At 55.0% G+C, this 13989-nt stretch overlaps 1 protein-coding gene and 1 non-coding gene across 2 annotated transcripts in view; both read left to right on the top strand.

Moving 5' to 3' along the window:
- LOC144114797 (uncharacterized) overlaps nt 1-13989 on the top strand; it is a gene marked incomplete in the record, with an annotated part of 203632 nt that overhangs the window by 66917 nt on the left and 122726 nt on the right.
- Nucleotides 9968-10039, top strand: TRNAS-ACU (transfer RNA serine (anticodon ACU)). The gene has a single exon. It is a non-coding gene; the product is annotated as a tRNA-Ser (tRNA).

Genomic DNA, 13989 nt, shown 5'->3' on the forward strand with positions numbered 1-13989 from the left:
GCTGCTAACCTGCCCACCAGGTGGTGGGCATCCTGCCCACCGTGTCCGTCGGCAGTCCATTTATTCGTGAGAGACTGCTCGTGAAGAGCAAACTGGGTGAAACCAAACCAAAGCAACCCAGCTCTCACCGATGGCAACACCTGCCATAGCACCTGCCTTGTGCCCCTGCTCCACTGCTCACCTGTCCACCGGGTGGCTTACTTGTCGAGGTGTTGCAGGTGGGCAGGTTAGCAGTGGCACAAGGCAGGCGCTATGGAAGGTGCTCCCTTGTCCTCCTTTCACGTTTGCATAAAAGAACGCACACACCAACAACCACCCTAACCTAGCAGAGCAGCGCAGCACCGAAACACATCATGCTAGTAGCCGCCGCGGTGGCTGAGTGGTTATGGCGCTCGGCTGCTGGCCCGAATGACGCGGGTTCGATACCGGCCGCGGCGGTCGAATTTCGATGGAGGCGAAATTCTAGAGGCCCGTGTACTGTGCGATGTCAGTGCCCGTTAAAGAGCCCCGGGTGGTCGAAATTTCCGGAGCCCTTCACTACAGCGTCTTTCATAGCCTGGGTAGCTTTGTGACGTTGAACCTCCATAAACCAAACCATAAACATCATGCTAGCGCACATATCCGCATTTGGCCTAATTACCCAAATCGACTGACATTTTTCAATCCCCTCATCCCTCTTCCCCAGTGCAGAGTAACCAACCGGTACACCCTTCTGGTTAAGTTCCCTGCCTTCTCTCTTCCTCTGTATCGCTCTCTCTATAAAGAAAAAAAAATATTCTCTCTCACATTTATTTTCGACGAAAGGTCGGGAATAAATATTGATTCACGTGTATATTGCACTAATTCTGGAAGGTTTCTCCGCTTCAAAATGCCTGCTGAGGCCGCATTTAACAGCGACCCTTTTCCGCGTATCCCCTCTTTTGCCCCTCCACCATCTGTGGGGTCAGTGCTGTAGCTTGCAAGCATCTCCGCTCTCCGGTTCCGATATCAGAGGCGAGGCTGATCAATGAGACAAACAAGATTGAACAGGAAAAGAATCGCTGCGAAGCGTGGCCTCTGGATACAGTGCGCACTCGGCAATTTGATAAGACGAATGACTGCTCCTCAGCCAGGTTACGAACAATATAACGACGCTAATCCATTTCCCTGCGCCCTTAGCCATTGGCCGGATAGCCGGCCTGCAGTAGTTATAGCCAGGATTGGCCCACGCGGCGTGGCCGGCCATAGCAGCGGAGTAGAATCCAGCGAAAAGAATAGCTGTATTATGTCTGCAACGGAGCCAAGTGAAGCCGGACGGCGCGATAGCGTGGCTGTCACATTTATCCGCACATTCGTAATGCATTAACACGTTAACTCAATTTCTTCGAGATTGACATGGCGCGTCACTCATTCACGAAGTCTAATGCAGACCCCGTAAGAGGAGGCAACGTCTCTCCAGTAATGGAGAGAGACGCGCACAAGATAATGTTCGTCTGAAGCCAAATCCAAAGACGCACTTTGCGGACAGCGCGAGGTCTATCGCCTGCAGCCATTCACCGCCCAACAAATGACCCCCGTGTTTACAGCCGTATGCATGCAGCCACGCACTACGCGTGAAGCCGAAAGAGCACGAACCTAACGAAGGCGGCGGGCCAAGAGCGAAAGATCGAGAACAATCAACGGTGAGCCGTCCGTTCGGTATACACGTTTTCGAATACACGTGCTTCCATCGCCCGCGAAGAGCACGCTCGGCCCGCCGCCTCACTTCCGGTCACGAGGAAAGCAGAGTGGCTGCCCCTCGCTGGGCCCAGGGAGGCAGCTCTTTCATCCCCGGCCGGCAGCGCCAGGCGTATCAGCGGCGCAAAACGCGCAAGGCCACGGTCCACTGCGCAAACGAGGAGGCATCATCGCGGCAGGCGCAAGCGGAGCAAGCGACGGGCGCGGCGTCTCCACCGGCGCACTACACTTGTCGCGTGCGCGCCGGAAGCAGCAGCAGCGCCGCCAGCGACGACGCGGCGGACGACAAATTGTTGTCGAAAAAGCAGGCGCCCCCACTGCGCCCCGCGCCTGCTGCAGCGCGCGTGGAGGCCCCCATCGCCGCGGCCTGCATCCACCAACTGGAAGATGAGCATGGAAAGCGAGAAACAGAAACAACGAGGGAAAGAAGAAAAGAACACAGCGAGAGTACGCGAGGCAGCGGAGTTGCAAACGCGATGAGAGTCGTCTGTCGCAGAGAACGATCGGGGCGCGCGCCGAGTCCGTGCCGCTTATTGCGCCGCCTGCGCGGACTCGGAGGCGACGAGCGAACGTCGAGTGTTCGGCGGCGTATACGCGGGAGACGCCGCGGCGTGGCTGTCAATACTCGCGCTCGAGCTATTGAAGGAGGTCGTTGACAACCATTAGAAACATTCCCGGGCACTGACGACAGAGCTGGCAGCAGGGCAGGCGCGTTCGCTCCCCGCTCTCGGGGCCCAACAAATAAGAGAAATGGCAGTTTTTGGACTCGCTGGAGAACGAACGGCGCAGCGTGGGTTATGGTGTCTGCCTGCGACTGCGCTTAACAAGGGCCTCCCCTTAGCGACGACAGAGAAGTGGACATGCGCGACCGTAGTCACGCCTTTTACCGACGCTCTTGAACCAACAGAAGCGCGAGAGATCGAGAGGTTTCCTTGATGCTGATACATGCTTCTAGATATTTGCTCTTCCATACAGAGAACAGTCCAAGTCGCAGGAGTTGCGTGCAGCCATAGAAACTGAGCGTCACCTCGCATTTTTTGCATAGATGGGTGGTGTTCGAGAAAAAGCGAACGTCCTCGGCAATAGCACTTGTCGAAACATCTCAGAGAACGCGCGTTGAATGTATAAACACCCGGCCATCTCCATCCAGTCCATTGTTCCTGGAGATACCGTGAAATCGCTTTTGTTCTCTTACAGATAGGTGCTGTCATTTTCTTCCTCGAAAGCTGCCCCGAAATGAAACCACTTATATCTCTGGTTCAATGTTTCGACCGACAAACTTTCAAAGGAGAACTGTTTGCTGCTTGTTTGTGTATTGCCTCCCCTACGTAGGAAGATAAAATGCGTTATATAATGCAGCGTAAGCCTCCAAATAAAAGTGCACGCGGGAACAGACGCCAAGCAGAGCGGAATAAACCTTCGCATCCAGTTCCCCCCGAGTTGGAAACAAACGAGTTGGAAACTTGGAAGCAAACTAGCTACATGCCATGTACCTGTAGGCAGACACGCACCGCAAGGCATTAGTGCTGGTATTCTCTAGTATAAGAGGATTATACAAAATAAAAAAGCAACGTTTTTGCACTAAGAATAATTTAAGGACAACACAAAGCCCCGAGAAACGAAGCACAGTCAAGAGAGAGGAAGGTCAGGGTATCGCGATGGAGAAGTATACCCGAGGAACCTGCGAAAACACAGGTTGCGCCATCCTTGTTTCGTACGGAGCGTGCTATTTGCAGATAGCCTCGAGAGATAGCCGGGGTGCAGCCCGGGACGGCGCGCTAAAATACGGACGACCGAAGAGTTGGTCTTAATCCCGCGGCATCTTCGCCGGCATCCGCGACAGGTATACTATTGGTCCCCCCTACCTTCGTCCGGAGGCATGCGAACAAAACAGGGAAACAATGCGAGTTCCACGGCCCGCGTCGTCTTCCCTCCGATTTTCCACACCGCCGCATTTTCCACGGCGACACTGCTCCGCCTATGCGACTGGACGCCGTCGGAAAGGGAAGGCCCAGGGAAGGGGCGCCGCGAACGGAGCAGCTGATGACCCGAGGAAACGTTCGGTCGAGGCAGTAGAGGAACAACAAAATCTCCAAGGAATGAGGTCTGACTCGCTCAGATTTTGAGAATTACTGGCATCGCGACGCCCGGGGCCTCCGGATGAAGTCTAGCCTTGTACTTTACCCGCGTGCTCCACCGGGAAGACGAAAACAGAAGTGCTGAGATTATAGGAATTTCACGGGCCATTCGCTCGAGGTGTGATATGAGATATGAGGCGAGAAGAGTAACAAGTATGCTCGTGGGGTTAAAAATTCGGATACAAATAAAAAAAATAAAGACGCAGGCAAAGGTATATCGCAAAGCCCTCTAACATTACAGCGGAATGCTACTGAGAAAGATGCACCGATCCTACTGTCGCCACCCCCTCCGCCACTGACGCTGTACTGGAAACGAAGCGCCTTATAGTCCCCTGTCGTTTGCTAAGCAACACCGACGTCTTTTTACCTGGGGCCTATCGATGCACCAGCTGACATACTGGTTTTTGCGCAGTGAATTCCTAAGCTGCTATCGGTGAACAACGCTGTCGATCGCATCGTGTTTCAGTCAAAGTGAATGGTCTGTGACAAACACGTGCATTGCGCGCGTTTGCCGCCCCAAGACAGAGGGGTAAAAAAAGAGGCGTGCTCCTCTGTCTCCCCGGGTTTCGGCTTTAGGAGTTTTTCATAACCGGGTGCAGTAGCCGACTCTTAACAGGGGAGGTCATACCACCTCGATAAGGAATGACGAGGATGAGTGCGTATGCGCTGCGATGTGAGCGCGAGTTAAATTACGCTAAGATTCTCTCAGTGACCACGTGGGGTTACTGAAAGCATGCACGCGTAGTCGGTTTGCGATGTCATATGTCCAAATCCAAACTGCTCTCGAAGCATCTACAAGCCAAACACCCAGTAGACGTATCTTCTCATGCTACTTCTTTTCCTTATGTTCTCCCTTCCTTCCCTCGCACTCCCCTCTACTGTGGTGAGCCTTTGGCCAACGTATATACTGCTGTCCGCGCGACCAAAGGACATCCCGCACTGCCCCGCCACACGGCCTCCTACAACGAGCTCCAAGCGATACCGGTTTCAACGTCCGCGCTCGCGACCTCCGCAGGTCTGCGCACACGTTCACGCCGCGCTTAGAGGCCCTGTAGCAGATGTCTGCATACGCAGGCAGCGGCTGCTGCGGCGGCGCGGGGATCCGTTGCTGGGCCGAGCAGCAGGGGCGAGACGTTATCGTGCGCTGGACAGCTGTTCCCCCCGGTGGCTGCGGACACCCCGCGAGCCGGGGGCTATCGACCCGCCGCCACCGATCTTCCACCCACTCTCGCTTCTCTTGCCGCAATCGAACTGCACATAAATGGGCCCACGGTTTTACGCTCAACAGCAGATACGGCCAGCAATCGAGGCCGCAGTTAGCAGCCAGTTCGGAGGGCTCTCTGCCTTCGGTATGCCGGGCGCTTTTTTTCACCACATGCTATAGTTTCGCTCTCTCTCTCTTCATCCACGTAATAGAGATACAGCCTCCCGGCCCTCGGTGAGACGGCTCCTTCCCACATTCTGCCGGTTCGCACAGCGGAAGGAGCAGCGCGATCCAGAAAGAGAGACAGAGGGAGAAAAGGGTAGAAAAATATGTGCGACGAAAACGAAGCTCTCAACTAAGCCCAGCAGCCAAGCTCAGCCCATTAGAGCCGCAGAGAATGTTGGGCGACACTGCAGTGCCTCTGGGGGTGGACACGCGTGCGCCAGCGGTTCGCCTCGTATTTCGCGCTGCTTCACGATGCGACGTCCGGTGGGAAAAGGGGGACGCAGGGGAAGATGAAGAATGTTGCAGCCCTGCGCTCCGGCGGCGGTTGGACTGCGCGCACTGACGGTCTGCAGGGGCCGATCGGGGCCCCGTTGACGCGCACCCGTCGCCTCGTGACTCGCAGCGCGATCCATCACGGCGGGGAAATTTCTCTCTGCCCTTAGCAACCATGTGCGGCGGCCAAAAGCGCGCGCCCGGCGTCGTGCGTTTGCGGACTCGTCGAGCATCGCATCGCCCAGGGCGTGGTCGCCGTGCGCGAGAGAAGAAGACATCGGACCCGAACAGAGTTATCGAGACGGCGTACGACGTGTAACGAGCACGTTTTGCGCGAAGCGTGATTAATGGGAGGGTCCCCGGATGGCGATGAACTCCGCATAAATCGGCCGGACTCGGTCGTTGATTCAATTACGAACGTGGCTGTAATAGGGGCGCTGATGAGCCGGGCGGCAAGGAGCCGAGCCACCGAGGGCAGCTCGTTTGGAGATGAGCAAAAGGGTACCCTTTCCACCGCGCGGCGCCCGACTTTAAAGAACGAAGCGGGGGGAAAAATAAATAAAAACAAGCGAAGCGCGTGTCCCGGAGAGGTGAGATGAAGAGCACAACATCATAATTTCTGAGACTTAGCCCAGGAGTTCGTTAGTCATCAGGTGCTGATAATCATCGGCAGAGGCGAGAGAGAGGGGTAAAGGATCCCCGACGAGCGGAGCCCGCAGATAGCCGATCGAACTGCGTAATGATTTTTCAAAGGCCTGGTTAACAACGAAAGAAGCCGCGCAGCGGCTGCTGCTCTAAAGTCATGACGCGCTCGAAAACTCGCATTTCAAGTTTCCCGGCCGGACCTGATAAACTGCTGCTTCCGATGAAAGCTGGGGACCTCTCCGGGCTGCGCCGAGGCCCGTTAATTATTACGCGCCAAGAATAAATACAAAACGCTCAGCACTGCGTACAACCGCGAGCAATAGTATATGCTTCGGAGCGCGTGGCAAAGAGCGTGTCTCAATCTTCTAAAGGCGGGTAATTTATGTCCCACCTTCTTGGAAGGGTTCAACTGCTTCTTGCCGGTCGGCGCAATCGGCCGACGCCATGTGGAAGCACTCTCGCCACTAGCCGGACACGTTCACGAGCGTCGAAAATGAAATGTCCTTGCGAGGGGGCACACACGTCCAACTAATTGCGTTTAAAAAGGAACTCGCAGTGTTGCTCTATTGCCGTTTTGCCGGTGCTTAATCTTTGCCACTGCTCGAGTACGAGGTGTCGTTCAGAGAATGGGCGCTGTGGGGCACAGCTGCTCGTCAAAATGGCAGCGCTTTCGCGTCTGTCAGCCGCGCGGTTCGCTTTCTCTCGCCCAAACGCTGAGCAAAAGGTGCCAAATGCCGAGGCGCGACGGCGTTCTTTGCGGGGCCAGCCATCCGTGGCATCGTGAACGTTCGCGCGTGTCGTCGCCGGAGCTTCCCTTCGGCTGACTGACTGGCGCAAAAGCGGCGCGGTACGTGTGGCTCACGACTGCTGTGCGGGAAAGCCTGCAGCGGCGGCGAAGATGCTTCCGCGTAGCTCCAGACCCCTGTTGGGGACATTGCACAAGAGCTGCCTGGGGATTGTTCTTTCCAACGAAAAGACAAACTATCCACGTGCTGCACTCTGACGTGCTTGCTGATCGGGTTTCGGGAGGATTGACTTTTGCTGGTTTCTTTCTGTACGCTGTTGTAAAGTGGAATGTTACGGTTATGCTCACATTGATGGAATGGTCTAACCTCCCGATGCGTGGCCAAGTCTTGGTTTTAAAGTTCGTCCTGCGCTTGCGCCCAGTAATTAATACTTCCATTAAAAACTAATGGGGTGATTTTTGACCACAATTGTGAGGCAGTTGTGGAATTTTTTCAAGATGCTGGTATGGACATACTGATCGGAATGCCTTAAGCTTTTCGTGGGCAGCAAAATCTTGCTTTTAAGGTTTGTCTTGCTCTCGCTCCGAGTAGCCAAGGCTGCGATAAGAAACGAATGGGGTGCGTTTTGGGCTTAAATAGCACAAAAACATAGGCGTCCCGAGGAGGGAGCTGCGAATATATTGATTGTTATGGTGCAATCTTAGATATGCGAACAAAAATTGCGCTCATTAACAATTTCTGTTCAAAAATTGCGCTTATATCTCCATAGCTGCTCATGAGTGATCGGCTCGAGTGACTATATATTCCAGCGATATCAAAAACCCGCGTTTTTTAATTCCCTTGGTGTTCGCGACGATAAAAGCGCGGCTGCTCAGACCTTGTAAAGGTGGCCTGCAACGGTACGTAAGCCTGAATTTCGTTTACAGTAACACACGTGTCTTTCCCCGCGTCCGGCGTTATCTTCGGAAGTTCAGTGCAACTCAACACCATATACCGCACACAGGAGCACTCATGTTCGGCCTCTCTGCCGATTTCGGCGGCAGTTATGTGGGTCATGCACGGAGGCTGATGAAATGTGCCCGATGGTAGATCAGCGCCAGCCGCTCGTTTGCGCTGCTCGAGAGGTCCCCTGCCTACTGCGAGAACTTGACGCAGCGAAGGAAATCTCCCGAAGCCGGGGTAAACATTTGTCAGATCACCGTACCAGTGTGCAGACCCTTGCCTAATCGTCAAGCCAAAACTTCCAGGGGGCTATGCTCGGTTCAGCGAGGTCGATGGCATTCCGAGCGAAGTGATACTTTGGAAATGCTCCCATGGTGCGTGCTATCGCCTAGTGCAACTTTGGCACCGCAGTAACCTCCGCAGATGCTCTCATTATATCAGCCTGATATTGCAGCCGTTCCGTGTCGTAAAACCGTTCCCCACAGATTCGCTTAGTGAGTTGGCAGGCAGACTCGCGGCGAAGCGAGTTGTGCGGCGGAAAAGGCGGTACGGCGGTGGCGAAGTAGCAGCAACAAGAGCCGCCGCCGCCGCCTGCTCGGCGGTGACGAGAGGCGCTGCTGCCGGGGCTCCGCGGCGACGAGCGGCCGAGTCGTGTACACGCACTACACACCGGCGGCCGCCTCGCGTGCGCGTGCCCTTGACGCTCTTCCGGCCATTCAGTCCCACCGCCGCCCCCTGACCCCCTCCCCTGCGCCGTCGGATGACGCCGCGGCGGCCCAGTCTTTTGACCGCCGGGAACACCATCGACTCCTCACGCGCTGCCATTCGCGGCACTTTCTTCTGCGCCGCCGTTCGATCGACACATCGCAGCCCATCGGCGAAGCCAAGAGCGCTTTCTGCCTTCTCTCCTGCTCGGGCGATGGTTTCGGAGCTGGCACGTTGCACGGCCCGGTTTCGAGCAGGAAGCCCATGCGTCGGGCCGCTCATCCAGAGCTTCTCTCAAGACCCGTCCGCACTGCATGGCAAAACACGGTGTGCTTGCAAGTGACAAGCAAACTCCCGCTCCTTCGTCGTCCGTCAGGACCTTTATCGGTTGTTTACACTGTGCGCTTGATATCTGTCGAGCCATGTGTTATTCACTTGTGGCGTTTTGAGCCGATGGTGTGAAGCTGCTTCGCACGTAACGCGCGGACACCCGCCAAAGAAGGTGAACGGCGTCGCAGTCACACCAATGACAATTCTGTGAGACTGCTGAGATGACGAGCGCCACCTTCGTGCAGTCGACGCACGGCCCTCTTGGCTGCCGAGCAGAAGTCCCTGTTTGAGCGCGCGCTGCTGCAAATCGACCACCACGCGCATCCACCTGTTGCTGCCGGCTGCACGCACGCGGCTCGCCTCGTGCCCGGAGAACGTCGTCGGTGCGGCGGCAGTCACCGGCGAGCGCGACCGTGGGAAACCCCGGACTGCCGGCAGCTTTCGGTGCAGGCCCCCCTCGCCTCCCAGCGGCTGCTTCTCGAGGAGCGCCGGCGGGGCGTTGTGGAGAAAGCTGCGCCGAGAGGTCAGGCCGCCCTCCGGATGGACCCGTGCGTTAGAGCTCTTGGCAGGAGGTGAAATGAACAGCCTTCCCAGCGGCCGCTTTGACCACAAACGTGCAATACCATGCCCGCAGCTGAAGATATAAAGCGACGCGTGCATTGGCGAGCACTCGACGTCGCACCAGCGCCCAAACGCAGGGAGCCCGACCATACGCGTACAAGGGTTGGTATCCTAACGCTGTTGCTCGACGCAAAATCACCCGTGCGCTGTAGGAGCAGAGAGTTTGGGGAAGTGAGCCACTGCGGTATTTCCATTCGTTTAGCAACGAGGGAACAGCACGTGCAGAACAAGAGAGGAGGAGGTCTGTACTGCCAGCAGTGCGTTAAATCAACTACAGTATCTGGTTTAGTAAAACGAGCTTTTGGGCAAGTTGGTTACTTTGCTTCCACGGGGAAGCAGATAGAGTAAGCACACTGGACAGGAAAACGCGGTTACGTGGTGGTGGTACGTGTCCCGCGTCGACAAGTTTCACGTTTGGACCCGCCGCGGTGGCTCAGTGGTTAGAGCGCTCGACTACTGATCCGGAGTTCCCGGGTTCGAACCCGACCGCGGCGGCTGCGTTTTTATGGAGGAAAAACGCTAAGGCGCCCGTGTGCTGTGCGATGCCAGTGCACGTTAAAGATCCCCAGGTGGTCGAAATTATTCCGGAGCCCTCCACTACGGCACCTCTTTCTTGCTTTCTTCTTTCACTCCCTCCTTTATCCCTTCCCTTACGGCGCGGTTCAGGTGTCCAACGATATACGAGACAGATACTGCGCCATTTACTTTCCCCCAAAACCAATTATTATTATTTATTATTCATCGCGAACACTCAGTTCTTTGCAGGTCCGCCGATGCATGGTCTGCGGCGGTCGCCACAATTTTTTCGGTGATTCGAGCCCGCCTCGTACAACCTGTCACAATTTCACTAATTTCTCCGACGAGTGATTCCGCGAATTAGTGGGCAGGCCGCCGCGAATAAGCGGGTCACAGAGCCAAGCAAGAAGATCAGTGAAAAGCTGCCGGAGGATCAGCGACTGTAGGACATTCGGAAACCGATATCGTGTTAGCAACGGCGCAACATTTGAAGAAAATAGGGCAACCTGCACGCTCGTATACCGAGTATAAAACCCGCTTCGCTACTCGCCACCCTTCTCCCGTCTTGGCAAATCCGGCACCAGTGGGTTTGACGTCATTTTCGTTACCTTATATCATTTCGCATCCGCATCGCTCATGCACATAAAAAACTGCGGCGTGAGCTTGGTGCAAGGGAGTGCAACTTTCAAAGACTCTTAAGAGCGCGCCACGCATCGCCGGAGTGCGTTCAAAATGCCACAAACGCAGCCCCCACATAACATGACACAATGCCAAGGCGGGTGATGTCGTTGGAAGCAAAAGGATGTTGGCTGAGCGAGCAAGGACAAACCTATACCCCGCATAATCACAGGCGAGTCGACGGTCGGTCTCGGCCTCTGTTTCGACGTCTGGTCGCTCCGCGCTCTTCAAGCTACCTTCCACAGAAATGGTTAAATGTTAGTCACAATATCTTTCGCTGAGTGCCACACCGTTATGTTGCGTATGCGTACTGACATTTTCAAAAGTTCCCCATATTACAGGGCCGTGCAGCAATGGTCCGGTAACAGCTCTGGCAGGAGCGGATCTAAAGGAGGGCGGGCCCCCTAACCCCAAGCGAAAAATTTCGCATAACAAAGCCATGCATACTGAAACCAACTTGTTCGGCGAAAAAAGTCCAAGAAGTGCATGCATGGTTCAAAGAGGACCGCCCTTAACCAACCCCTCCATGAGTGACCTGTAAACCCGGCCCTCACCTCTGGCACCTGAGAGCTCTGAAGGTGTGAGGAGGGCAGTCTCTCTGATATTTGTAGTGCAGGGGATGCCGTATGAGATGCACTGCTGTGCCCAGAAGCAAGCCGTGCGATCTTGGAGCTTTAGAAAATAACAGAGCATAGACGTAGCACGGTTTAGCTGAAAACTTTCCGAAAACAACTCTCCGCACGCGGACTGAGAGAAGGCTTCATCCTCGCGTGCGCATGTATTCAGACGCGAATCGAGAAGCAGCTCCAATGTACGACAACTAGCTTGCACACGTTTTGAACCATACAAAGGGTACACGCGTGCTTTCACTCTTTGGTGTAAGCAGTCAAGAACTATACCAAGATTATTATCGCAGGGGTAACGTGGTCTCATCTCACACATTTAGGCTGAAGCATAAAAAAATAGCATTCAGCGGATAACAGGAGGAGAAAGAAATCGCACAAACGCTCCGAACGACACCGTCAACGCGTGGGACTTGAAGGGATAAGGAGCAAGCGTGCAGAAGCGTGCAGCTAACTGCGTAAAGGTCTGCCGTAGACACTCAATCGTTTGTAATACTGCTGTTGTTGTCTGCACGCTGGCGCCCCCTGGCGCATGTTACAGCGCGTGGTAGCGGCGCCAGCCGGTGGCGCGCCGGTAAGCCAAGCGGCAATGGGCAGTGTGCTCGTCTGTCGTATCATCAATTATAATGGAGATGGATGGCGCCGCGGCCAGCGAACACCCCCAGCGCGGCGGCCCACGGCGCGCAGCCTTTGGCCGCGAGCGCCCAATCATTCTAATAAGGCCCGCGCACGGCACCCGAGTTTCGGCGATCAAAGGCAACCCTCGACTCGCCTCTGCTCTGAATCACCCCCCCCCCCCCCCCGAACCTTCCCCCCTCCCCACTTCTACTGCTTCTCTGGAATAGCTCGCATGCGCACGCACAAACGCGCAGACGCGAAGACATGGAAAGCCCGGGGTGGCAGCAGTTCCGGAATCGTGGATATTTCGTCCCGCACACAATGGTCCAGCATATCCGTCCACAGACAGAGAGGAAGAAGATGAAGAAAGAAAATAAAGCGGATCGTAAGATGCGGGAGTCTTGAAAATGCGCTGTTGCAAGAGTGCCCGTGGATGCAACAGAGCACCGTGTTTCGACAAATAAAACCACTCCCGTAGGAGCAGCGAGGAGAAGGATGGATATATGCGGAGTACACTCAAAGCGGCGCCTTCACTTGGCAAAGGGGTTGTTGCCCTTGACTTTCGAGCCTTTAAAGAAACGCTGGTGGTAGCCGTCGCTCGTATGCCCGCGGAGAATGGGTCATCTCGAATTTTCTTCGATGTGAGCGCCAAGATGAACCATAACCTCGTGACCAATGCACGACGATGCTTCTTCCGAGGGCAATGCTCAGAGCGAGCATCAGCTAGCCATCGCAAGGCCCGAGAACGAACAGTAGATAAATAGACATACATAAAAAAATAGATTGCGACCAATTTACGAGTCCGGTCCCGCTCGCGTCATGCTGAATATCGAGGAAGTATAACGGTGCTTCGAAAAAGTGTACTCTCCTTTTTGGCAGTGCATGACGGAATAGAAAATAAAAATAACTCCAACTTTGGGGTCGGGGCCTGGTTAATGACGAAATTAAGATGGATGGGGGAAACTCGTATCGGACCCTTTCGAAACAGTTTTCTGTCGCGTTCCACAGTGAGGGGAACGGAGCGGGAGCCGCTGTCCCCGCCTCCGCTCCCACGTTGCTCATCCCGCGCAGAGTTCGGGGGAAGGAACGACGACTGCCCGGACCGGTTGCGGTCAGACCCCGGGACCCATCTTGAAGGTCATTTCGGGGACGTGTCGGGGAAGAATAGCGCTGCTAAGGAATCACGCTACACTGACACCGACCGGAAGAAGGAAGCTGGATAAATTGGAAATCATTTATTTTCTGCTGCTTCCTCGCTGTCTATACTCCGCTTCATACATCAGGTGCAACGCTGTCAAAGCTAGCGCTCTTCTTTGCGCTGCCTGCATCCGCGACCAAAAAGTAGTGCGCTAATTGCGTAAGCGCAACTTAGTGAATCCCTTGCCTGCAGGCTTCCTACATGACACATTTGCCATCAGGTTGAATAAATGCACTCTTATTGCTGACGACACGCTGTCGCTTTCTCGTGCCTTAGACCACTCGGCCACAGAACAAGCGCGGAGTAACACGCCTCCCTTTATTTTCCCGTGCGTACCACTTGCGTACCTTTCACACCGTTGCACCTGATGTATGAAACGGAGTATAAATGCAGCGACACTGTTTTTGCGTGAGTGGCGCAGTTTGCAACTTTGTGGTCAGGAAGAGATATTAAAAAAAAAAACAGTGGCCGAGACTAGGCTAGCAAGGTGACTTGACGGCACACGAACTCCAGCCATTCGTGGTATAGCAATCACGAGACGCGGCACCCAACTGCGAAGGGCGCTAACGAGAGAGAATGTTAACGAATGCCCATCCCCATAGATTAACGAAAACTGTCTCACGCAAGTGCAGCTGCATAGTTAGCCGGCACTTGATCTTTCTCTGGTTATCATGATTCGGCGTCTCGTTCGAATCGTGCACGGCCGCCGCCCGCGCGCCAGCCAGTGTTTGGACTGGTCAGCCACGAACTGGTCTAATGCACCAAAGACTGGGTCATTCCGACTCCCCGTGCCGCAGGTCAGAGACTGGCT

This window comes from Amblyomma americanum, chromosome 1 (assembly GCF_052857255.1).
Source record: "Amblyomma americanum isolate KBUSLIRL-KWMA chromosome 1, ASM5285725v1, whole genome shotgun sequence".
In the NCBI taxonomy this organism is placed as follows: domain Eukaryota; kingdom Metazoa; phylum Arthropoda; class Arachnida; order Ixodida; family Ixodidae; genus Amblyomma; species Amblyomma americanum.